Here is a 27,160-nt window from a genome sequence, read left to right as displayed (position 1 = left end):
CATTAGTTGATTAATTCATGACAAATGTGCTTAGCAGGGCAAAGGTGGGCAGGATTACGGAAGTGGAAGTAAATGTGTACTTGGGGATGGATATGCAGTGGAAAGCTCACCTCAGGGTTAAACACAATATCAAAGTTATGATTGCTTTGTTCAGTCCCAGACAGCTGGTAAGAAGATGGTTTTACACTTATGCAGATCAATGGATCTCAAGGCCTGGATAAACTCCAATGTGAAGCTGAGTATGATTAACTCTTTCTGGGAATCTCAAAATTCTTTGTTCCTACGTCAGGCCCTGATTTTACAATGAGATCGTCTTTAAAGATAGCATTATGGAAAAGCAACAGCATTAAACACCAACATAGTAATAAGCATTCATCATCATCCTTCAATTAGCATATATTCTCAAGGGCAACTAGGTATGAAGAATGAATGCTGAACCAGCCGTCAATGCCCATGTCCCACAAGTGAATAAAAAAAAAGAATAATATAAGTCTGGCAAGAATGGAGCAGGTTTGAATCTAATTTCAATTTAACATTCAACCCAATTTTATGAGTCATTGACATCAAAAAGTGGTGCGTAAAATAAATGCACTATTGGAGCTATCACATTCCCTTTGACTGTGTTAGGCTAACATTAGGGCTATAGTGTGAATGCATCTTTAAAGTCTTAAAAATAGCCCATTCTCTACTCCTAATTCATAACATCTACAAACTATGATTGTCTTAATCAATGTGTCTGATTTCTGTAATACTTTGCTGGCTGATTGACATTGATTCATGGCCTAAGAGCAGGTTTATGGTCAATTAACCTAGTCTTCTCCCTCTGTCACAAACCCTGTCCTGTTGTCACACATTCTAATTGTTAATATTCTCACTCCTGAGCAGGTTTGGGCTACTATTAGTCCCAGGCATTGTGTTTTTAGCTACCTGTCTCACAGCTACGTTGTCTCAATTTATATTTCCCAAATTTCAATACATAGCTGAGAGTACCATCACTTGAATATTTTACTGCCCTAAAACTTCCATTTTCATCTTCAATTTTTAATCTTCCTCCCTTTTAATGGTTTCTTTGATAAACCTACCTCAGAGTCAGAAATCAGTAATCTCATTGTATTCACACTACTTGCTTTATATTTGATGAAAAGACCCGACAGAGGGCTGTTTGTTATTTGGGCCATGTTTAACTTATTAGCCACACAGCTGGATTCTGTGTTTTGTTTAAATTGAAGGCATACCCTTTGCCTGTAACCTTTCTCTCAAAAATCTCTACAAAGCCGTCTCAGTGCTTTTTCTCTCTGGCAACGATTCCCAAGTGTTTCGTTTTAATTAATCACTTCTCATTTTGCTACTTTTGCTCTGGAACTTGGTTGATTATTTCACGAGTTACTGGCTAAGGCTACTTGACAGTATATGTCCATTTTTAAAAAGAAAATCATGAACTGGATGAGAGCATTGCTGGTTAGAAATCGGGCATTGCCCATCCCTAATTCAGTTCAGAGTCAAACATATTGCTGTGGGTCTGGAGTCACATTTAGGCCAGGGTGGGCAAGGATGGCAGTTTCCTTCCCTGAAGGACATGAGGGAATCAGATGGGATTTTCCCAACAATCAGCAATAGATTCATAATCATCATGAGACTTTTAATTCCAGATATTTTTATTGAATTAACACTCCACCATCTGCCATGGCAGGATTCAAACCCGGATCCCCAGAACATTACCTGGGCCTCTGGATTAACAGCCCTGCAATAATACCACTAGGCCATTGCCGCCCACCTTGGTTACCCAATACATTTCTGGCCTCCAAGTTACCATTGTACAAGGTTTGGAAATCTATCCAAAGCCCAATAACATTCGGAAAGCTGATACAGATTTCTAAACAACTCTGAAAATATTAAGTCCTAAGGCAAGGAACAAGCCTGGAAAAAGGATGTTTGTAATCCATTTAAAGCAAACAGTTTAAAGTCTCCATCCACATAATAGTGAGGGGATGTAATATGAACATATTAGGAAATTGTCTAATTTATACTCTATATTGCTCTTTTGACCCTGTCAAGATCAGTTTATTTTCTTAGACTGGGAAATAAAGCTGCAGGCATTGAAACAAAAATAACTAAAATGAATGAAAACAGGGTCTGCAAAAACAGGTGTGATGTTTGATGCTTTGCTTTCAGGTGGATCTGGCTACCTGTGCTTTGAAATGTATTACCTTCTCATTGACCATTCCTGATACATCCCTCTGTGGATGTTTGCCACTCCATTTAAGAGATTTTAAACTCTTTCCCCCATTCATGCAATGATACTAAACAGAGCTCTGCCTCAAGTGTGCAAGCAAACTCAAAATAGCTCTCAGTCAAAAGTATATTGGGCACAGCAAATCACACACAAGTGGATAATAGTTCACAATGTAATAGAACGTTAAAAAAATACAAAATATGGGAAGAATAACGTTTAAAATAAAATCCAGTCAGCATTATTAAACCCTATTTTCCATTTATATTTAGTAAGCTGGAACTTGAACATTACTGAAAACATACACAATTCTTGTGATAATGGGAACTGCAGATGCTGGTCAGTCCAAGATAACAAAGTGTGGAGCTGGATGAACACAGCAGGCCAAGCAGCATCTCAGGAGCACAAAAGCTGACATTTCAGGCCCAGACCCTTCATCAGACCGAAACGGCAGCTTTTGTGCTCCTGAGATGCTGCTTGGCCTGCTGTGTTCATCCAGCTCCACACTTTGTTATCAAACGCAATTCTTGATCATTTTTCACAGGCAAGAGGGAAATTCACAAGAATACCAACAAAAGGCAAGATCTACGTTTATCCTGCATGAGAAGTAAGTGCTACTTGGCTGGCAAGTGGATGCTGATTGGTAGAATTGCAATGGTTTTGTGCTGGTTGATAGTTAACTGCCAGGATTTGTGTAAACTTTAAACTGGGCAGATTGACTCTGATCAGACAAGAGCATTGCTTGCAAAATGACCCAGCAAATACCAATGTACCTTTTTTGTTGAGTTGAAATAGGTACATTGGTATTTGAGTCTGCAAAGTGTAAGACTCTGTATGTTCATATAAGAAAGGAGAAAATAAAAGTTGAGGATAAATTAACAAATGGACAGTAACGTCTTTAAATGTATATATAAAGGAAGAGAGAGGCCCTCCTTTCTCCTCAGAGAGCAAGGCTGGAGAAATGAAAATTGGGAACTAGGAAATGGCAGAGACGTTGAATAAATACTTTGCATCAGTCCTCATGGAAGAAGACACTTGTAGCATTCCAAAAATGTGAAATTAGCAAGGGGCAAAAGTGGGAGAGAAAATAACTACAACTGCTGCCACTAGAGAAAAAGTAATAAGGAAACTAATGGGGCAAAAGGCCAGAAAGCCCCCTGGACTTGACAGGATGCATCCCAGATTATTCCAAGGAATAGCTACAGAGATAATGGATGCTCTCATAGTAATTTTCCAAGAATTTTTAGACTCTGGAAAAGGTGTAGTGGATTGTAAAACTGCCGATGTAAGACGTTTATTTACAAAAGTAAGGAAACATAAAACTGTTGTCGGAAAACATCTGTTGGAAAAACGGTAGATTCTCTTAAAATGAATGCAAAAGCAAAATATTTAGAAATACACAATATGATCAAACAGATCACAAAAGGGAAATTGTGTTGAACAAGAGTGTTAGAATTCTTAGAGATCATGACTGTCAGGTTGGATAAAAGGAAATCAGTGGATGCAATGAACTTTGATTTTCAGAAGGCACTTGATAAGGTATCACATATTAAGCTACTTTGTAAGATAACAGCCCACACTTTTGGAAATAGTATATTAACAAGGATAAAGGAATGGCTAACTCATGATGTGGAGGTGCCTGTGTTGGACTGGGATGGCAAGGAGTCACAGCACCAGGTTATAATTCAACAGGTTTATTTGTTCACTTCACTCGATGAAGGAGCAGCGCTCCAAAAGCTTGTGATTTCAAATAAACCTGTTGGACTACAGCCTGGTGCAATGTGACGACTGACTTTAACTAACGGAAGACAGGGAGTTGTTGTAGGGGGACATTTTCAGGTGGTCAATTTGTAACTAGTGCTGTGCCACAGGATCAGTGTTGGGGCTACAATTATATTCAATGTATGTTAATGACTTGGATGAGAAAAGTGAATGTACTTTAGCCAGGTTTGCTGATGACACAAAAATAAATGAGAAGGCAAGTACTGAGGATGACACGAAGTGTCTGCGGAGGGATGTAAACAGGTTGAGCAACTGAGCAAAAACTTAGCAGACAGAATACAAATGTGAGATTACACAATTTAGTAGAAAATATAGAGGAGGTGAAACTATGGCCAAATTCAACACGGGCAGCATGGTATCTCAGTGGTTAGTGCTGCTGTCTGACAGTGCCAGAGACCTGGATTTGATTCCACCCTCGGGCGACTGTCTGTGTGGAGTTTGCACATTCTTCCTGTGTCTGCATGTGTTTATTTTTACCGGGTGCTCTGGTTCCCTCCCACAGTTCAAACATGTGCAGGCTAGGCGAATTGACCATGCTAAATTGCCCATAGTGTCCAGGGATGTGCAAGCTAGGTGGACTAATTATGAGAGATGCAGGGTTACAGGAATAGAATAGGAGGCTGGTTATGGATGAGATTCAGTCTTCGTTTGTCAGTGTGTGCACGTTGGGCCGAATGGCCTGCTTCCATGTTATAGGGAGTCAGTGATTCTCACCCTTTAAAATCTAGAAGTCATATTCTATTTTGTACTGCACAAAAATATTTTCAAAGCAAATTTGACGCAAAGTCATTTTCTGACATGCTATCAAAATCTTGTCAAAGAGGTGAGTTTAATGTCTTAAAGAAAGAAAGAGAGTTGGAAAGAGATATAGGACTGGAAAGAAAATGTTACAGCTTAGGAGCCAAACACAACAAATGTAATACAATGATGAAAATTGTAATTGCAGTGAAGGCCAGGACAGGAGAAGTGCAAAGATATCTGAGGGTACAGGATTGGTAAAGGGGTAAAGCTATGGGGGATATTGGGGTCCTGGTTTAACACCTCTTTGAAAGATGGCAGCTCTGACAGAGTATGGATGGAGATATAACGAAGGGCTGACGCCAGGGAGGAATTTGAGAAGGACAAATTCTAATTTTAACTGTGTACAATGTAAGGCAAACATTAATTTTACTTTAAAGCTTCTTATGTCAAAACAGTCATACTGACAACATGAATATATAGTCCAAAGGGAAATTAAGGTACAGTTAGAAAGCTAACTGGAAACAGTGCATCAGTGACATGGCTTCAGATTAATGAAGTAGAGGCAAGCTAAGAATTCAGCCGAAGTACCAATTTGGGTAACTTAATACCTGAAGTCACAGACTGGAAAATGTGAATCTAAAAATATTCCAGTTTTGAGCAATGGTCTGGGGCCCCAAGTTTCAATGGAAGTAAAAGATTTTGCAAAAATGCTTTTGAAACAGCCCATTGGCGGCCTCGTAAAAAGATACGTGCACCAAGAGACGAATATTAAGGGAGGTCAGTGACAGGATTGTCTGTATTAGAGTGGCAGTAGTAGAGAGCCTGTGAAACATGAGGTACAGAAAAAATAACTACAAACAGGAGGACTAAGTTTAACAAGGGAGAGAAAGTGATGGGGGGAAGAAAGACTCAGAGTGTGAGCAGACTCACTGTAAGAGGCCAAGGCATTTTCCAAAAGATTCAGCCAAAGAAGCTGAAATGTTGAGAAAGGAAAGGGGTTGAATGCATTACCTTGCACATTTTATGATCCAGCATCAATTATATCTCTTTAGTGCTTCTGGTGAAATTGTAAACTTCAGAAAGCTCCTAACTTTTGCTTTGACTAGAAACAGGATGCAGAAGTCATTTGTATTAAAATATATAGGATACTACCCTTAACAACCTGATTTTTTTTTTAACTAGAGCATGTTAAAATACAGGGGTGCATTTTCCTCTGTACTGCTCTTGCTGCAGTGAATTATTTACTAGGGAATGTGGCAGGAATTTGGGAGTGTACTCCTCTATGATAAAGTGTTGGTTGAAATTGATAGAATGAAATTGACATCAGAATGTTGCGGAGCATGTTTTTGGTACCACTGTTGTTCTTTGCAAAAGTGCCATTGCATCTTTTGAACTCACCAGAGAGGAAAGAAGGGGCCTCAGTTTAGCACATCCTCTGAAAGATGACTCCTCTTATAAAGTTGCACTCCATCAGCAGTACACTGAACTGTCGGCTGAGACTACATACTGATATTTCTGAAGTAGAACCATGACTTTCTGACTCAGAGGTAAGAGTGTTAACAACCAAGCTAGGCTGACACCCTGGAACACTTGGTAGAAGGGAATGGCACACTTCCAAGTATCTACTATAGGCTTTCACTGAAGAATGTAGAGCAGTGAAATTTATCTCACAGGGTTACAATGTTGTTGTAAGGAGGGTCTTAGTTTGCCAGTATAATGTTGCACAGAATTGACTGAATAACTAATGGTGACCAAAGATGATTCAACAAACATACTAGTTTATAATGGAATACATCTGGGCCAGTACTGACAGCTCAGAGGAGCTCAAAATGAAAATAGTAATACAATAATAAAATAATATAATAAAATGATACTTGGAGGCTTTTGAGTGTTCTTAAAAGAATGTGAGAGCAAATAAATAGTCACAGCAACAATAAGACTTAAAGGCTTGGCTTGACACAATGAAAATAGTGTGAATTTGCTTCAGACAGGGATATTTTTTATCTGATGTTGCAACGGTCATGTTCTTTCTTGTAACAAAAGAAACTGGATGTGGGTATCAGGGCTTTGGAGGAGCCAAGGTAATAAAGTGTGAAGCTGAATGAACACAGCAGGCCAAGCAGCATCTCAGGACCACAAAAGCTGACGTTTCAGGCCTAGACCCTTCAACAGAGAGGGGGATGGGGTGAGTGTTCTGGAATAAATAGGGAGAGAGGGGGAGGTGGACTGAAGATGGAGAGAAAAGAAGATAGGTGGAGACCCCATCCCCCTCTCTGATGAAGGGTCTAGGCCCGAAACGTCAGCTTTTGTGCTCCTGAGATGCTGCTTGGCCTGCTGTGTTCATGTGGCTTCACACTTTATTATCTTGGATTCTCTAGCATCTGCAGTTCCCATTATCACTGATACAATTATAACCTCACTGCGAAGCCTCTTCCAGGGATGCCTAACCTGAAGAAGTTACCCTCCTCCCTCCGGACCAACCTCAGGGAATCTCTCTCCCACTGCAACTCTCTTGCAATCTCCTCTCCACCCACCTTCTTTTCTCTCCATCTTTGGTCCGGCTCCCCCTCTCTCCCTATTTATTCCAGAACCCTCACTCCATCCCCCTCTCTGATGAAGGGTCTAGGCCCGAAACATCAGCTTTTGTGCTCCTGACATGCTGCTTGGCCTGCTGTGTTCATCCAGCTTCACACTTTATTATCTTGGATTCTCCATCATCTGTAGTTCCCATTATCATTGGAGGAGCCAATATTGTTTGTTTGATTTATTGTTGTCATATGTACTGAGATAGAGTGGAAATGGTATTTTGCACACTATACAGGCAGGTCGCACCATATTACCAATAACTATTATGTACAACACTACATTCCTCAGGCACTTCTGTGCCTGGCTCAGCTTAAGCTGCTATGTTACAATGGGAGAGTTCACTTCCAACAGAGTGTCATGCATCAGGTGACCTGAGGATTGTGGAGCTTCAGGCCTTTGTACTGTCAGGTTACAATGTCACAATGCAATGAAGATACAATGACTGTATCTCCTAAAGTCATGCTAACTGTGAGACAGAATGAGGATTTCAAACTTCAATGCAATGTTTCAGAGGGTGACAATTCATCCTGACTTGATGATCATTGACCTTTCTGGAGAGTTATGCATTATTGTCCATTGCAATTGTTTGACAACTTGGTTGTCTTGCTGCTAGTTGCTATCAAGAAACATCCCCACACACTCATTATGATTGGACCATTCTTTTTCACTCTTTTTGCACATAATTAGTGTGCTGCACATTGGTCTGAGTTACCTTCAATCTTTCATAAGGTGGTGCATCTGTAAGGACTCTGCGTGGTACAGACTGATGGCATATTTGGAAGTATTTGTTGGTATCCAAATGTATGTATTCATGTTCCTAACTCAGCAGCATCTGCCCACTGTGCAGTTTTGGTCATTCTCTATCTGCTTGCTCATCTGTCCTCTTCCATTGCCTTCTCTCTTTTTGAAAAATAATGCGATGTCTCAGATTGGTTAGACTATTAGCTGCTGGCAAAGTTGTTCAAACTTGCTTTTTGAACGAGAATGTAACATTGATGGTAATCATCTGTCCATTGGTCTGGTACAGGAATATAGCCATTCACTGTGAAAATCTTGCTTTGTTGCTTGATGACAGTTGTTTTCATAACATGCATTCTGTTAGACCCTGTCTGATTGTGGATGGTGTGGCGATGACATGGTATGGATCATCCTCCACTTAGTAGTTTGCCAGTGTGCTCCAGTCTGTTTTCAGATACTACCTAATCTGTAACACCAAATAATCTGAAAAAAGTTCAAGTAGGCAACAATGGTTGTGCTGATTGTGTTGCTTAGATGTCTAACAAAGGAAAATTTAGAAGAATAATCCATCACAAGGATGTAAACTATGCATTTTGAATTGCTGTGTTTTTACTTTCATCCAAAGAGTGGAAAGAACATTGTCTAGTTATGAAGACTCCCTCTGTTTCTAAATTTGATACTTTGGCACGCCACATATGCATTTCTTGGCCAGTACAAGAATTCATGTGTTAACCTTGTGCTCAAAACCCATGGAGTCCTAATATAAGATGGGCATGATGACTTTGCAAAATATTTTTTGTATTGGGATTTGTTTGCCTTTAAAAATGACTCATTGCAGTATAGCACATTTGTATTGTCAGGCCATTCCTGAATCATGATCTTTTGAAAAACTTGCAAAGGTTATCTTCAGTAGTTGTAGACTGTAGTTGCTCACACAGGTTCTGGATAACGTGCTGGAGAAAAACTTTGAGAAAATCTTTAACCTGCAGTCAAGAGCATCCATATGCAGATCAAAATCTTGATCGACATCTTGTGAGCTTGATAATCCCAGCATTTCAATCATAATCATTCTCGTACCTGACTTGCATCTCATTTAGAATTTATACCCTCGGGGATCATTGACAGATCTGATTGTGTCACTTGCAATCAGCTCCCCAGCAGTAAGTGTGGTTTCATGAATTGTAACTACACAGAGACCTGTACATATTGGTAATCCTGACAATGCTGGACCACTCGGGATTAGCTTGGCGTTTGGATGCAGATCGCCAGCTCATGCCCCTTGGCATCACAGTCTGCATGGATAGGAAGAAAAACCAGATGATTTCTGGGAAGGTGTAATGAGCCACATCTGTTACAAAAACATAAGCTGGTGGAAAAGCTCAGCAGGTCTGGCAACATCTGTGAAGAAAAATTGAGAGTTATCCTTTCAGGTCCAGTGATCATTCCTCAGCTCTGAGGAAGAGTGACTGGACCCGAAACGTTAACTCTGATTTTTTCTGCACAAATACTTCTGTTTTTGTTCCTTTATTTGCATCCTTCCTCACGTCATGCATCAATGGGAAGGCCTTTTCCTTTCCATAAAGATCCTTATTCAGGAATTTAATTGATGTGGAGGTGACGACCATCACAGTGAGCGTCTCTGACAGCTCCTCTCTGGAAATGTTACACTCAAGTCCTTTGTACTGCAAATTCCAAAAAACTGCTCAATAATCTCTGGAGGTTGATATCTTTCTGACATAAGTTGGAGTCTGTCAACATTCGTTAATCATGAAGATGATTTTCAAGAAGTTTCCAGATTGTTTTTGAGTATGTCTGATTGTTGATGTAAGGTTGGATGCATTAATTCTGAGAGGTCCCTCCTTGCATGGCAAGCAAGAGTTTGAAAGCTGTTTTCTCAGAATCACCTATCACTTGATCTAGGAAATAGAATGGCATATGTCACAGCAGCTTTAGGTCAGTAAGGGTATCACTTGATTTTTGCCCAGTCCATTACCAAGTGCTTGACTTCCAATTCTCTTTATAGGTCTTTCCTTTTATAAAAGTAGAATGCAGTGCAATGTTTGTTTCTGTCTTATACTGTATAGAAAACATATCATTGGATAGACTACTGTTTGTTGTTGAATCTTAATTGCTCTTGAGAAATGGTTGGTGAGCTATTGCCATTTGTTTTCTGGTGGAGATACACCCACTGTGCAATGACGAATGAAGTCCTAAGATTTCAATCTGGCTGCACTGAAGGAAGAAGTGGATAGTTACAAGGAAGGATTGTCTAGTTAAGGTGACCATAAAACTTTCCTTCTCAACCTCTACTCCTCATCGAAGGTGTGGTGGCCCTCAGACTAAAACATCAATAGTTGTGACTGGGTCTCTTTACTGAGGGATCCGCCCTAACGTCTAGTAAGACTATGGCAATAGTGGTGCTGAAAGAGGCTGTTCTGCCCAACTATCAGAATCTAAAGGCTATGTGGCTGAGTACAGCTTATGCAATTTTGATGTTAATTCTGTCAGAACTATTGCTTTATACAACAGGAGTGAATGTTTAAGGTGGTGATCAAATGGGCTGTATTTCCTTGGATGGCACAAAGCATCTTGTGTGCTGTTCGAGCTTCACCCATCAAGGCAAGCAAAGAATATTCCATTACTTCCAGCTTGTGCCTTGTGAATGGCGCATGGCTTTGAATTCGGTAAGTGAGTACCTTGCCACAGATGGCATTAAATGTTTGTTCAGAACATAATTATTGTCTGCATTTAAAAAGCTGATGTTTCTTTGCAAATGGTATCAAAACTTTGAATGCTCGGAAAAGAGTTTTTGTTTATTCTTGCACAATACACAGACAACTCACTGGATGATTTTTGGACAAGGAGGCCCACGCTAAAAAAAGTTTGATCTCTGTGCACTGTTTTTCCCTTTTTTGTTTCCTTATGTTTTCCAATTCGGTATTAATTCTTTATTGAATGGTTGCCACAAACCAGTTTTCGTACATTGCTTCCTGCCTATTTTAAAATAATTGAAGAACTCAGTTCCCAGGTTAAATTTATTATTTTCAGCTGTTTAATACATAACTGGTAACTGATGGAAAATCATAGCTGCCAAAAAAGTAGCTGGTAGTTGAGGCAGAGAGACAGAAGTTTTTGGAGTAATTTTTCAGCTGTGAAACAAAATGAGAGGCATTCCTCCTTTGTGAATACGTAAAATTGACAGATGGGGAGAAGAGCAACCTTCTCTATCTCATATTGCCATTGCAAGGGCTCCTGGAAGAGGCAAAGAAACCCAGAAAAGAACCCCAAGGCAGATTTAAGAAATAAATTCCTCTCTGATCCATTGCAAAACTATTAAACGAGTCAACATGTAGAAGGTCCTTCACTGAACTTACCTGGCAACCCCAAGGCTTATTTATCTCAAGCTGTAGTTTTAAACGTTGACATTTGCACAATAACAGCACAAAAGTTGCATGAACATGATGGATAAAGCCACCTAAAACCACATTGGTCTTTCAAATGGCAGTGCCAAGAAGGTAGGTACAGTTTGGGCTCTAGGGCCTGTCTGCTCCAGGCCAGCTATCTGCTTCTTTCACTTTCCTTTTCATCTTCTTTTGTTTCCTTCATCTTCTTGATGGTGGCGGAGGAGATGTCATTGTGGAGGAGGCTTGGTCGGGACTCATGATGAAGTCGGTGAGGCAGTGGCTACACTTCTGGCTGTGTGTTGGGCCAGGATCAGGATTCCCGGTGATTTTTTTGAATTATTATTCATTCATAAGGGTGTTGCTGGCCAGGCTCCATTTATTGCTCATCCCTAATTTCCCAGAGGACAGTTAAAAGCCAACCACATTGCTGTGGGCCTGGAGTCACATGGAGGCCAGACCAGGTAAGATTAGCATTTTCCTTCCCTAAAGAACAGTAGTGAATCAGATGGGTTTTTCCAACAATTGGCAATGGATTCATGGTCATCAGTAGACTCTCAATTCCAGATATTTATTGAATTCAAACTCCACCATCTGCTGTGGTGGGATTTAAACCAGGTCCCTGGAGCATTATCTGAATCTCCGGATTAACAGTCCAGCGATAATGCCACTAGGCCATTGCCTCCCTGGGTGGCTCCAGCTCTGGCTGCATGTTGGGCCCTGATTGAGATTCCTAGTGATGACAGTGAAGCAGCAGCAGTGGAACCAGGGCCTCCTGGAGCACCATTGGGGCCGGGAATGGGGTCTGATTGCAGTCTGGAAGCTGAAGTTCCTTACAGAAACTGTGGGGACCTGAAGAAAACCCAGAACCGAGCTTGACAAGTAGGTCTAAAAATGTTGAACATTATTTTAATTTTTCTGCCAATGACACGGAAGATGAAGTTTGACTCTGTATTTTCTCTTTATTTGTGATGTAATCCAAAATGGCACCAGATTATGGTGACAAAACACATTTCACTGCATTTTTGCAAAAGGTGTGACCAAAAATAATTAAGTAATTCATTCAAGTATATCAAGACCACATTCTCATGAGCAAAGCACCGTTCCTTTCAAACTATATAGTTTTGTAGCAAAACCTGGCAACACCTAATCACCAGATTTCACTTTTCCTGGATGTCTGTCCTAATTTTCTCAGTTTTGTTGCCCAACTTTACATTCTCTGACCATTAACCTAGATCTCCAAATACAGAGCCTTTGATTCTACATTAGAGTTGTCAGTGTTCCAGTGCAATTTTGGAAAGAACATCAAAAGAACAGTTATTGGCAGCAACAGCTATGTAAGAACTTTCAAAAACACTGGAAATACCATTTTTTCTTACGAACCTGTACAGTCGGGTTTAGTCCCAGTCTGAACTCCTCTTGCTGTATCATATAATACCTTTTTTTTCTGCGGCAACACCAAGTTGCCTTCTGAACCTCTTCCTCCTAATTTAGCTCTGCTCTCCATGTTCATTCTGACTGTCCTGTTCTGCACAATGTGCCTGAGAAAAAGCCACAGATGATATTTCTTATTGGTGTTATGCTTTCTTTAACAGTTCAAGTCTTCTTTTCATAAGTAATGATGGTATCTTGAAAGAAGCCAACAAATTTAACAATGTGAGAATAATCTGTGAGTATGTAAAAGAGACATTTTTATTAACTGATTCTGGGCGTCAATGAATCAAAGGTTTAGCTTCTTTGATGCATAATTGTAGCAATATTAATTAACACCTTCACAGTAAATTCTTGAGTACATTTCGTTAAATTCTGCATTTGAGAAATTTAACCAAATTAGCTTTATTGAAATAGTACACCAAGAAATTTCTGATTCCAATTGTTTCAAGCTAAAACATGCCCAGAAATCAAAAGGCTTATTTCATGACCTGCAAACAATGAAAACAGTGCATAAATATTTTAAACTTGTACAGATCATTACCGTAATCTGAAGGGCCAGAATGAAGTTGCCTGAATGCCCCACAGCACGGCATTGTTTGGATAGAGCCTAATTTTAACCCATTCAAAACTTAACTAAAAAAAAAAAATTGGTGTCTGCATATACCAATCTTTTTTTCAAAGAAGTATCTTTAGGTAACAATACTTAATGCTCATCATGCACAACATTATATTTAATGATATTTGAAAGCATTAATATCCTTCTTACAATTTCTTGTGCATCATGCCAGATCTGAAAGATTTTCATGGTCATAAATGCAGAAATGTCACACACCAAGCATTTTAATGCCACTCTAACCTGTCATTACTTCTCCTAAATCAGTAATGGTTTGCCAAAGCAGTCTCAACGTACCTTTACATTGATCACCATATACTTCCCTTTACTCCCTAGAGTGTACTTCCACAGTGTAGAGGAAATCACGCTATGATCAGTGAATATAGGAAACTAGATTGAGTGTGATAAAGCACTGTTTCACCTGGAAGGTGTGTCCAGGGCTTTGGACAGTGAGGAAGGAGTAAGTAAATGGGTAGATGTTACACCATCTGCAATTGCAGAGGAACGTGCCACGGAAGAATTTTCCATAGTGTTCAGGGATGTGTAGATTAAGTGTGTTATGGGGGATGGGTCTGGGTGGGATGCTCTGAGGGTCAGTGTGGGCTGAAGGATCTGTTTCCACATTGTAGAGATTCTAACGTCTGCCAACAAATTGTGTGTTATCAGCTACATTTTACTGTGGCCATGAATGAAAATGGTTACATGAAACTCAGGATATGCTTCAGGAAGAACAAGCAAAAGCCTGTATGAGTTACTTTCAAAATGTGGATTCAAGAGAATGTGTTATATATATGTAGGCCTGTATCCTAGCTTTTCTCCATGTTTGTGGAGTGGGAACACAGGTTCAGGAGCAGGTCATTCAGTGGATGAATGAGTTATGATCAGGGATCATTCTGATTCTTGATAGCGTGACAGATTTTATTAAATCATTTTCTGACATGGCAGATCTGATCTTTCAATGTTAATTTCTCAATATACCTCAGCAAAAATAAATTGATTATTTGGCTATTATCACAGTGCTGTTTGCAGGGGCTTGCTACGCGCAAATTGGTTGCTGCGTTTGCTCTAACAAAACAGTGAATGCATTTTAATAAAGAAAGTTAATCAGCTGTAATATCATTTGGGGTACTGAAAGATTCTGAAAGATAATGTACAATTACAAACTATTTTTCAAAACTTAATGAATCTTAATAGCTTTTTCCAGATTCTCAAGTCAATCACATTCTGCTTGTGTTCTCTTAGACACATATTATTCTGATAAAAAAATTGCATCAGGGTATTGCTCTGCATTGCTTTCCACTGATAGGGACCTGACTGTACTTATAAGCCAACAATATGCTTAATGTAATTCTTTAGAGTTGGCTTGCTGGAATTAAAGGCCCTGTAGAGGCACATATGAAAAAACCTCCTTAAGGCGAACATGATTACATTTTCTCTGTCTCACCAAACCTGGGATTGAGATTATGCCAACATTTCCCAAGCCCCAGGTTTACATAAATCTAAAATGTCTGGAGTTTGAAGAGGCAAATTTAGAATTGCTGATTACTTGTAAATGGGGGCCTTGCATTAAGGTTCATATTACTGTATTTGTTAGCACAGATCATGGATGAATTGCACTAATTGCTTCATGGTAATTAGAGGCCAATGGAGTTAAGGTTGAATATAATGAAATCAAATCACACATGAAGAAAATAAAAGTGAACTTACACTGTGTAATGGGAGTCTGTTTACTCGGCAAACTCAGCTTTAGCTGTTTGAGAGTCATGTTTGAAAAAGAAAAATGTGAATAAAGGATGGAAAGACAGTTCCTTCCATATTGTAACTTGAACAGAGGTGCTAATAACTACCTCAACTGCAATGGAAGATGAGAACAGGGAGTCGGATTGATGTAGTGGCCATAATGCATTAGGGAAAATTTAGGATATAGTAGTTATGCAATCCCTTCTTTACCTTAGATTGAAATTTAGATTTAACTTTTTATTATACATTTAAAGCTAATTAAGTTCTTTTTCTCAATGGAATGATGAAGCTTAAAGATTGTGTCTTAAAGATGTCTTTTCCCTAGGGTGGGGGATTTTGAGACTCGGGGTCATATTTTTAAAGTGAGAGGAAAAGGATTTTAAAAAGCCATGAGGGTAAATTTTTACACTAGGTGTGGTTCATACGTGGAATGAACTTCCAGAGGAAGAAATGGATGAAGGTGCAGTTACAATGTTCAAAAGGCATTTATATAAGTACATGAATGAGAAATGTTTGGAGGAATATGGGCCAAGGCAGGCAGGTGGAACTAGTTTAGTTTGGAATTGTGTTTGGCATGGACTGGTTGGACTGAAGGGGCTGTTTCCATGCTGTACAACTCTATGACACTACGATTAAAATGAGACCACAGAACAATGGATATTGTCATTCTTTTCTGAATTGGACTTGAAGATAATTTTGATGATAAATTTGGGCTACTGCCAGATTGTATCCTTATGAATGACTGAAAAACATCACCATGCACCACTTAGCAAGAAAGAACATCCCACCATATTAGGATCATAGAATCACAGAATCCCTACAGTGCAGAAACAGGCCAATCGAGTCTGCATTGTAGACTACAAACACGAGCAACAGAGACTTTTATTCTTTAAATTCGTCACGCTTATTTGTCAACAATGCTCATTATTTTCCATTAGTTTATTTGTTTCTGAAGGATTTTCATATTCCTGCTGTGCTGAGATTCTTGATTCTCTTTTTCTCTAAATTTTTCACTTATTGCCAATCCAATGAAGAGCAGAAAGAACACCACTTTTCTACACAGAAACATGGGAAATAGATGGAGGAGTAGGCCATTTGGCCCATCGAGTTTGCTCTACCATACAGCTAGATCAAGGCTGACCTTAAACCACAATGACAGGGGCAACTGGTGACGTAATATGGAAGGGTTTTTATCACTGCGTTTGTAATGCAGAGGCCCGATCTTATACACTGGGGACATAGGCTTGAATCCCATCATGGCAAATAGTAACAGTTTAATTTGATCAGTAAAATCTGGACTTTAAAGCTTATCCAATGTGGCCATGGAACAACTGTCATACCAACCCATCTTTTTTACTAATATATCCTTTAGGGAAGGAAAATCTGCTGTTCTTATCTGATCTGGCCTAGCTGTGACTCCAGAGCCACTGCTATATGGTTCCTAACTTCCCTGTGAAATGGCCTAGTGAGCCAGCCAGTTCAAGGGTATTTAATTAAATAGGAGATACATCATTTTTTCTTTTGGAAAGGTAAGAGGGATATGGACTAAAGGTACGTAATATGGAGTTAGGTCACAGATCAGCAGTGATTTCATTGAATTGCGCCAGAACAGGCTCAATTGGCAGAAACTCCTATTTCTGTATTCCTATGGAAGAGGATAGGGAAATGATAACTACAGTAATACTCACATTCCAGAAAGGATTTTAGAAATTGCTGCACTATCCCCATATCCTTTGACAACTTTGATATCTTGATTTTGACCACATTCAATGGCTGAGCCTCTACAAGCTTTAGGGCTAAAGAATGTCAAAGATAAACTGTTTTTGAACAATTCTCATTTCAATCTTAAATTCTCTACCTCATATTTTGGGACTGTGTCCCCTGGTTCTGGAACTCCAGCTGGTCAAATATCCTTCCCAGAACTTCCAAGAATTGATTACTCTTTGAAGTCACAAATCAGCTTTTGCTTTGCTGGACAAGTTTGTCGTCTTCTTAAGGAAAACAAGCAGAATTTTCTACTTTTTTCAGATTCTTATAGTTGGATGGATTAATTGCTATCACTGCTAATCTGATATGCTTTTAGATTCTGATAGACCTTTCCAGGAGGAATCAAATTAATTGTCCTATTTAATATTTATACCCAGCACTGAAAACAGGTTAATTAGTCATTAAAATATAAACAAAGAACTGTGGATGATGGAAATCTGAAACAAAAACAGAAAGTGCTGGAGAAACTCATGAGATCTGGAAGCATCTGTAGAGAGAAAAACATTTCGAGAACAGTACACTTTCATTTGAACATCAAATTTTCCCTTGTGCAGCTTTAATTGCTGCATATCCTACATCACAGTAGTGATGACACTTCAGAGGAAGTGCTTCCATAAGCTGCAAAGTGCTTTGGGATATCTTGAGATCATGGCAGGCGCTGGAGAGGTGACGGCCTAGTGGTATTATTGCTGGACTGTTAACCCAGAGACGCAGACATCATTGTGGACCCCAGGTTCAAATCCTGCTATAGCAGATGGTGGAATTTGAATTCATTTAAAAAAACATCTGGAATTAAGAAACTATATGTGACCATAATCCATTGTTGATTGTTGCCTGAAAAAAAACATCTGTTTCGCTACTGCCCTTTAGGGAAGGAAACTGCCATCCTTACCTGGTCTGGCCTACATATGACTCCAGATCCACAGCAATGTGATTGACTCTTAACTGCCCTCTGGGCAATTAGGGATGGGCAATAAATGCTGCCTAGCCAATGATGTCCTCATCCTGTTAATGAATAACAAAAAAAGGCAGTCCTGTTTTCATTCTATCTTGCAATGAACTTTATTTTAGTCATTCACAGGATGTGGGCATCACCAGTTAGGCCATTATTTATTGGTCATTCCTAGTTGCTCACTGGACAGTTAAGAGTCAACCACATTGCAGTGGGCCTGGAGTTCACATGAAGGTCAGATCAAGTCGAGATGATAGTTTCCTTCCCTGAAGGACATTGGTGAACCAGGTGGGTTTTTCCTGACAATTGACAATGGGTTCATGGTCATTGGTAGACTCTTAATTCCAAGTTTTTACTGAATTCAAATTCCATCATCTGTTCCCAGAACATTACGTGGGTCTCTGGATTAACCACTAGGCCATTGCCTCCCCGTTACATCATTAAGTGTGTCTGCCCTTCAAGAGCACTTTGCATTTTCTGCTGGGATTATGTGTAAACTGGAACAAGCACAACGGACTTAAATGACCTTCTTCTGCACAGTATCACTCCATCATTCCATGACCTTCAAGCAGCATCTGCCTACTAATGATTGAAGGCATTCCTGCTTCTGTGTTATCCCTATCTATCATTGTCCCATCCCATTGAGATAGATCCTGATGGTTCCTCTCAGGCTTCCTATACTAAAGAGTTAAATAAAATGATTAAAATTCTTACAGCTTCATCTCTGGTATAAAAGCTGAAAATGCTGGAGAAGATGAGTTAACATCCTAAGTTTGATGCAACTGTTCAGTTTCTCGAGCGTTTTCTGCTTTTTTTTTCACTTTTCCAGCATTGGCAGTTGTCGCTTTTGAGTTGAAGTCAAGTATGAAAGTGTTTAATTCCTCAAACCTGGGTGACTCCAAATCAAAATTACAATTTCTAGCCAAAGAGAAGTACACTGAAAACTGCAAATATTATTTTGTTTCAGCAAAAAGCATCCAGAAATTGACAAAGACTTCCCATAGACAAAATGAAAGGTGCGCTATATCCCAAACCCCTGAGTACAGAGAGATTATACGGAGAGAACATTGAAGGTCAACAAGGTCGTCTCGGTGTGAAGTCACAAAAGGTGGGTGTGATCCTAAATGAATATCAATATTTACCGTTGAGAAAGGCATGGATGCTAGGGAACTTGAGGAAATAAATAGTAATGTCTCGAAGAGAGTTCACATTTTAGAAGATGAGGTGCTGGAGATCTTAAAAAACATTAGGGTAGCTAAATCCCTGGGACTTAATGAAGTGTATCCCAGGAGTTTGTAGTAGGCTAGGGAGGAAATTCCAGGGCCCCTAGTGGAGTTATTTGTAACATCGACAGCCACAGGTGAATTGCCTGAAGATTGGAGGTGATAAAAGTTGCGCCATTATTTAAGAAACGCTGCAGGGAAGTGCCTGGGCACTACAAACCAGTGAGTGTAATGTCACTAGGGGGTAAGCTGTTTGAGGGGATTCTGAGAGGCAGGATTTTCAGACTTTTGGAGATGCAAGGACTCATTTGGGATAGCCAGCATGGTTTTGTGCATGGGCGATCACATCTCACAAATTTGATAGAGCTTTTTGAAGGGGTGACCAAGAAAGTAAATGAGGGCAGTGCTGTAGATGTATTCTACATGGACTTTCGTAAGGCCTTTGACAAGTTACGACATTGTGGGTTGTTGAGTAAGATTATATCTCATGGGATCCAGGGAGAGCTGGCCAAGTGGATATAAAATTGGCTTGAAGGTAGGAGATAGAGGGTGGTGGTGGAGAGTAGGTTTTCAAACTGGAGGCATGTGACCAACAGCGTACCATAGGGATCAGTGCTAGGTCCACTGTTGCCCGTCATTTATATAAATGATTTGGATGAGAATTTAGGCGGTATGTTTCGTACGTTTCGGATGACACTAAGATTAGTGCCGTAGTGGACAGTGAAGAAGGTTATCTGGGAAAACAGTGAGATATTGATCAACTGGGCCAATGGGCTGAAGAATGGCAAATGGAGTTTATTTTAGATAATTGGAAGATGATGCTTTTTGGTAGTTCAAACCAGGGCAGGACATACACAGTCAGTGGCAAGGCCCTGGAGAGTTTACAGAGCATAGAGATCGAGGGGTACAGGTTCATAGCAACTTGAAAGTGGAGTCACAGGTAGACAGGGTGGTAAGGAAGGGTTTGACATGCTTGCTTTCAACGATCAGAGCATTCAGAAAAGAAGTTGGGACATCTTGTAGTAACTATATAAGATATTGTCAAGGCCACATTTGAAGTACTGTATGAACTTCTGGTAGCCCAACAATTGAAAGGATATTATTAAACTAGAAAGAGGACCGATAAGTTTTACTAAGATGCCACCTGGGCTGGAAGATTAGGATGCTGGATAGGCTGGGACCTTTTTTCCATGGAGCTTAGGGGACCCAGGGCGAACTTGTAGAGGTATATAAAATCGTGAGTGGCATCGACAGGGTAGATAGCCAACAGTTCTGAGAAAGGGTCACCGGACCCGAAACGTTAACTCTGTTTTCTCCTCCACAGATGCTGCCTGGTGAGCTTTTGCAGAAACTTTGTTTTTGTGGTTGCTGTAGATAGCGAACAGCTTTTCTCCATGGTAGGTGAGCCTAAAACTAGAGACCATCGGTTTAAGATGAGAGGTGAGAAATACAAAGGTGTCCAGAGGGACAATTTTTTCACACAGAGGGTAATGAGTGATTGGAATCAGCTACCAGAGGTAGTTGGTGGAGGAGAGTAAAATTTTCTTATCGAAGAAACATTTGGTCAGGTACATGGATGCCATAGTTAAGGAGGGATATAGACCAAATGCAGGCAAATGGGACTAGATTAATTGTGAAATCTGGGCAGCAAAGACAAGTTGAGCCAAAGGGTCTGTTTCCAAACTGTAAACCACTATGACCCTATGAGATGCTATTCATTATTTGATAAATAGTGTTAACAGAGGCCGAGTGTTAAAATGCTTGAAGAAACTTTAGAATTGAAGTAACCAGAAGAAAACCATATTACTGACATTTGTTTATGACTTGTGCAGAGAATTCTTGTGTTTAAACATACTTAGGCTGAAATGGATGTGATCCAGAAATTAGTTTTTTTTTTGTTGGTGATAGTGCACGAGATTGCAAAGCAGTGATAGATCCCACACTTGTTACGTTGATGCACAACCATGTCATAAAAAGCTAATGGGATGATCCAGCTGGGAAACCTAACTATGAACACTTTTATTCATTCATTCATTCAGGGGATGTAGATATTGCTGGCTGGGTCAGTATTTTTCGCCTATCCCTAGCTGCTTTGGTGGTGGAGTGGATGAATATATTTTTTGGATGTGGCGCTGCAGCTGAGATGGTTAACCTTCAATAACCATGTTTTCTTTTCTAGTTGGTCTTAAAGCCAGATCAACAACTTCTTGAAGAAATTATTACAAGTTCTCTTCTCCAGATGATCTGTGGTCTGTATTTTTGACCTTCACCAATGCCACAATTTAATCTGGGTTCAAGATGTACTGGTCAAGGAGAGGGCAAAATGGAAAACTGTCTTCAAGCTTATAATAATATTGATACAAGTGATAATAATCTATTAATACCGAATACTACCATGCAATGTAGTCATAGATATGTTAGGTTCTGATCTTACATTTAATCCAGAGTAATCCAGAGACCCAGGTAATGTTCTGGAGATCCAGGTTTGAATCAGATCATGGCAGATGGTGGAATTTGAATTCAACAAAAATCTCGAATTAAGAGTCTAGTTGATGACCATGACTGTATATTCAATTGTCACAAAAATCCATCTGGTTTACTAATACCCTTGAGGGAAGGAAACAAATATCCTTAACTGATCTGGCCTACATGTGACTCCAGACCCACAGCAATGTGGTTGACTCTTAATTGCCCTGTGGGCAAATTAGGGACGGGCGATAAATACTGGCCTGGATAGCGATTCCCTCATCCTGTGAATAAATTTTAAAAAAGGTGACATCTAACCTATCTCCTTTGGGTTCTCACATCCACATGCTCTTAAAACTCTCACTCTAACACTACCAATGCTACACTATTTACAGTCATGCTGTGCAGCTCAATGACGTCATTGCAAGATTGCTTCAGGGCCCAGAAGCTCTAGCTGCTACAAAGAATATCTGCCTTCACTGGTTAGGTGCTACAATGAAAGAGCAACATGCTTGCTTGTTTCAAACCATCTGCAATTTTCAAATCCAGGGACTAAATTGCAAAGCTTTAGAATCAAGAACAGCTGCACATTCATCTTTGTCTGTACTGTAGTGGTAATGGCAGTGAAATAAGCATCTCTAGATTAGGGAGGAAAAATAAAGTAGTGTTCTAGTTTCTGATTTCCATTTTACCACTTCTGCCAAATACACAGCCATTATTTAATGTAAGATAACAAAGTGTGGAGCTGGATGAACACAGCAGGCCAAGCAGCATCTCAGGAACACAAAAGCTGATGTTTTGGGCCTAGACCCTTCATCAGAGAGCTTTTGTGCTCCTGAGATGCTGCTGGGCCTGCTGTGTTCATCCAGCTCTACATTTTGTTATCTTGGATTCTCCAGCATCTGCAGTTCCCATTATCGCCATTATTTAATGTTTAGGTTAACACACAAAGAATGGTCACTTGGATGAAGGAAGTGAAGATGGCAGCTGACAGAATTGTATTGGAAAAAATGAGCAACATGGGTTTATTTCCATCTATTTTAAGATTGGAGCTTCACCCTTGTTTAATCAGAGGGACAATTTAAAAACTAGATAATACACAACTTTCTACCCAATATATAGTGTCAAATAGCAAACATTTTCTGCTTAGTTGCAAAAGATGGAGTCCTTGAGAGTTCTCAACAATATTTTCTGCAATATATTTTCAATCCGCTTTTCAGACATCAGGCTATATCACTCTGTTACAATGCCAAATTATTGCTAGTTTTGTATCGTCACATTCTCTCCATTGGGAATGGAATTTGTACTGTCAAAACTATTTCTATTTGAGTTCCCATTAATGTCAAATCCTTGAAGACATAACATGACACTAATAGTTTGCAGCTTTTTGAGGGCAGGGGTTTTATGTCATTTTTCTGAACTAATGCTTATCATTTATATTGTTGCACCCATAAGGGGCTTTCATGGAGTAATGGAGATTTACACACAAGTAGAATTCCTCGATATACCACATACATTCCATCTTACAAAGGCAGGTTAAGTTGAGAGTCGCAGGTTGTCAAGAAACATTTCTGATGAAGCCCTAACAGAAAGAAAAATGCTGGAAAAGCCCAGTAGATATGGCAGCATCTGCAGGGAGCAAACAGAGTCCACATTTTGGGTCAGGTGACCCTTCGTTAGAACTGATGGTTGTGAGGTAAATGTTGGTACCAACGTGGGGGAGGAATAAATAAAGAGATAGAACCCAAGGAGAGAGAAAAACAAAGGAGTCAGTAAAGGGCAGACTGGGAGAATGAATAGCTGATAAATAGGGACTATTAGTAGCTGATAAAGGGTTGCATGTAATAGCAAACTATTTGATGATAGTTCTGAAGAAGGGTCACCGGACCTGAAACTTTGGCTCTGTTTTTTTCCTTCACAGATGCTGCCAGACCTGCTGAGCTTTTCCAGCAACTTGGTTTTTGTTCTTGATTAACAGCATCCGCAGTTCTTTTGGTTTTCTTTTGATGATAATGCCTGGTGTGTGGGGGTTGCGATAAGGAAATGGGAGAAAATATTCGAGCCCTAAAATCGTTGAACTCATTATTGAGTCCAGAAGCTGTAGAGTGCCAAATGAGGTGCTGTTCCTCCAGTTTGCAGATTTTTCTTACAAAGCCCAAAATTTATTCATTACTTTTTCATTCAATGCTTGGTTTGAGAGTAATGTAGTTACCCTTCACGTCTTCAGTATCAAAAATTCCTGTTGTAGTCAAAGTTAAAACAGAAATTGATGCCAAATGAGTAACTTCCAATGAAGTCCATGTGTAGGTGTGACCAACTCTAAGAAAAATATATAAATGATGTATAAAAGAAAGCAGCCAATTGGGGTCAAACCAAAGTTATTCGAGCTATCTGCTCCAAGTTATAAGCAAATAGATTATGTGACTTTGAAGTTCTTGAAATCTGGACCTTCATTGGCTTATTTTAACAGCAATTTAATTCAAGCCAACCCTACGGAAAAACTAAATTCAGAACAGCTCATAGACATGTAATCTTAACCGTAAAATTAAAACAATAAATTCTAAATAACAAGAATCACTTCTCGAGTCATTTGCTTTTGGCAAATTAAATTTTAGCTTCTATTGAATTTAAACTTACAAAACTTATTTGCTACCTTATAATTAAGACAATAATTATTTCTTCATTTTATATAGAGTCCCTACAGTGCAGATAGAGCCCATTGGGTCTGGACTGACCCTCTGAAAAGTATCCCATCCTATCCCTGCAATCCAACATTTACTATTGCCAGTTCACCTAACCTGCACACAACAGGGCAATTTAGCATGGCCAATTCATTTAACCTACGCATTTTTGGACTGTGGGAGGCAGCACACAGAGACACAGGGAGAACGTGCAAACTCCACACAGTCACCCAAGGCTGAAGTTTGGGTCCATGCTGCTGTGAGGCAGCATTACTAACCACTGTACCATCATGCTGCCCATTATAGGCTCCCTATTCAAAGGAGATGAAACTTTAGAACTCTAACTCAGAAAATTATGAATATTCCATCATGGTGTTAAGGTCGGCATGTTTCAATCTCTCCGGGAATGGATGGGAAAGTGGAATTGGGACAAAGGATCAGTTGTGATTAGATTGAATGGAGTGGCAGGCAAATCTAGGTTGAAGCTTCTGTGTAGTACTACTGGAGTGTTACACTGTAGGAGGTACTGTGTTGTCAGATGAGATATTTATCTCAGTCTGCCCTCTTATGGATGTAAAATACATGATGGCACATGATGGAAGAGCAAGGGAGTTTTTTCCCAGTTCCCTAGTCAACGTAGTATTTGTAAACCAACATTGCATTTTGTCAGGTCACAATGCCTTTGCAAGTTTGTGAGACTAAGCTCTGTGCTAAATAGCTTGATTCTTTTCTAATAAGACAAGCGTAATTAGGATATCTTGGGCAGAAAGTTACCTTGTGAATACAAGGTGCTATAAAGCGCAAGCTTTTTCTTTCAGGAACAGCTAATTCCGCAACAAATCTGCTAAGAAAAGGACAATAGTAAGACATTAAATATAAAACTGGTCCACTAAAGCTGAACTTGCTATACAATAGACAAGCTCTGATTTCTCAAATGTGCAGTGACGCTTGCAGGAGTATTTTCCATCTGGCTTTCTGCTCGACAGACATACTGCCTAAATCAGCATTGTTTTACTGTCAGAACCACAATAGGAAATATATCGAGACGCTGTTGCTTTACTTTCCTGGTAACAGAAATAGCACAGAAAGGAATGTGGTAATCAGAATGTCAGAGGGGAAATCAGCAGGTTTTATATTGTGTTGCGTTGCCAAATTTCTACTGAAAACCTTCACCTTATTTAAAAAAATACACATGATGGCACCTTGCTAATTGAACATGTCTCTCCAGTTAACTCTGTGAATATTCATATCCCTGTCCATTTGGAACTCTAGAATATATCTAAATTAGCTTTCTGAAATTATGCATATATTACAAGTATCAATAGAGGCCAGGAAGATGCAGTGGGAAGCATTATTATGGTTTGCTTTGAATACAAATTTTCCAAAGCAAGAGTAAAACAAAGAATAGTAAATGCTGGAGATCTGAAACTCTTCTGATGATGAGTCACTGGACTTGAAATGGGTTTTGCTTTCTTCCCACAGGTACTGTCAGAGCTGCTGAGTTTCTCCAGCAATTTTTGTTTCTTTCGTTTCAAAGCAAAAGGTTCAATTACAGATTAGAATTTTGTTCTGCAACTCTTCAAAGAATTGCCATAGAATCATACAGTGCAGAAACAGGCCTTTCAGTCCAATCAGTCCATGCCGAACGTAATCCCAAACTAAACTAGCACACCTGGCTGCTCCTCACCCATATCCCACCAAACCTTTCTTATTCATGTACACATCTAAGTACCTTTTAGACAATGTAACTGTACTTGCTTCCACCACTTTCTCAGGAAGTTCATTCCACATGCAAACCACTCTGTGTAAAAAATGCCTTTGCTGTTTGTGAGACTTAGGTATGTGCTAAATGGCTTGACACTTTTCCAATATTACATGCCTTTGTTTTAAATCTCTCTGCTCTCACTTTTAAAAGATGCCCCCTCAGGAAGATGACAAGGTTTGTTTTTCTCTTCTCTTGAATTAATGGATAATTACTGTTTAGAACCATTTGGTTTTATGAACTTATTTTAAACTTCTCAGCACCATATATTTTGTATTGCACTTACCTGGAACTGGATACAGTGATTAAACATATTGTGCTATTCTGATTGGATGTCTACAATTTAAGCAACGATGAATCCCATTCAAGTGTCGAATATTCCAAATTTGAAGCAATAATTATAGCTGTGCATGTCACTTGTTTTTACATGATCGTAAATAATTGATGTCCTGTACCCTATCCTAGATGCTAAATGTAAAAACTATTCCACTGTTCAACATTCTGCACAAGCAATCTTTCTACCCGTAAAATCTGTTTTCTCAGTTGCAGACCTGAAGGCTAAAGTAAAATGAAGAAAAGGTGTCTCATATGCAAAAGCTATCGAATTTGAATCCAAATATTAGCTCACCACGAATGACTGAAAATTGCACTCAAAGTTATATTTTGAAAATGACTATTTACACAATTTGCATTATTTCCTTAAAATTATAAATTGTACAGTGATAACTCCCGGTAGGTGTAATTTATTGTGCAATATTTGACACTCACAGTATTTTATCATTTTGTTCTGTGATTTTGAAGGAAATTTGTAAGTGTGGAATATAATTATAGATCACATTCCATGGAACAAAGTCTTATGAACTGATAGCGCAAAACAGGAACATCAGATCATCTCAGCAGGTCTGGCAGCATCTGTAGAGAGAAATCAGAGTTAACGTTTCAGTTCTGGTGACCATTCCCCAATCTCTGTTCTTGTTTCAGACTTCCACGGTTCTTTTGGTTTTTATATTAGATCATCTGCCTGCTTTTACACTGAATGATAAT

Source organism: Stegostoma tigrinum, chromosome 37 (assembly GCF_030684315.1).
Source record: "Stegostoma tigrinum isolate sSteTig4 chromosome 37, sSteTig4.hap1, whole genome shotgun sequence".
NCBI lineage: Eukaryota > Metazoa > Chordata > Chondrichthyes > Orectolobiformes > Stegostomatidae > Stegostoma > Stegostoma tigrinum.
Note: the sequence above shows the minus strand (reverse complement) of the source record.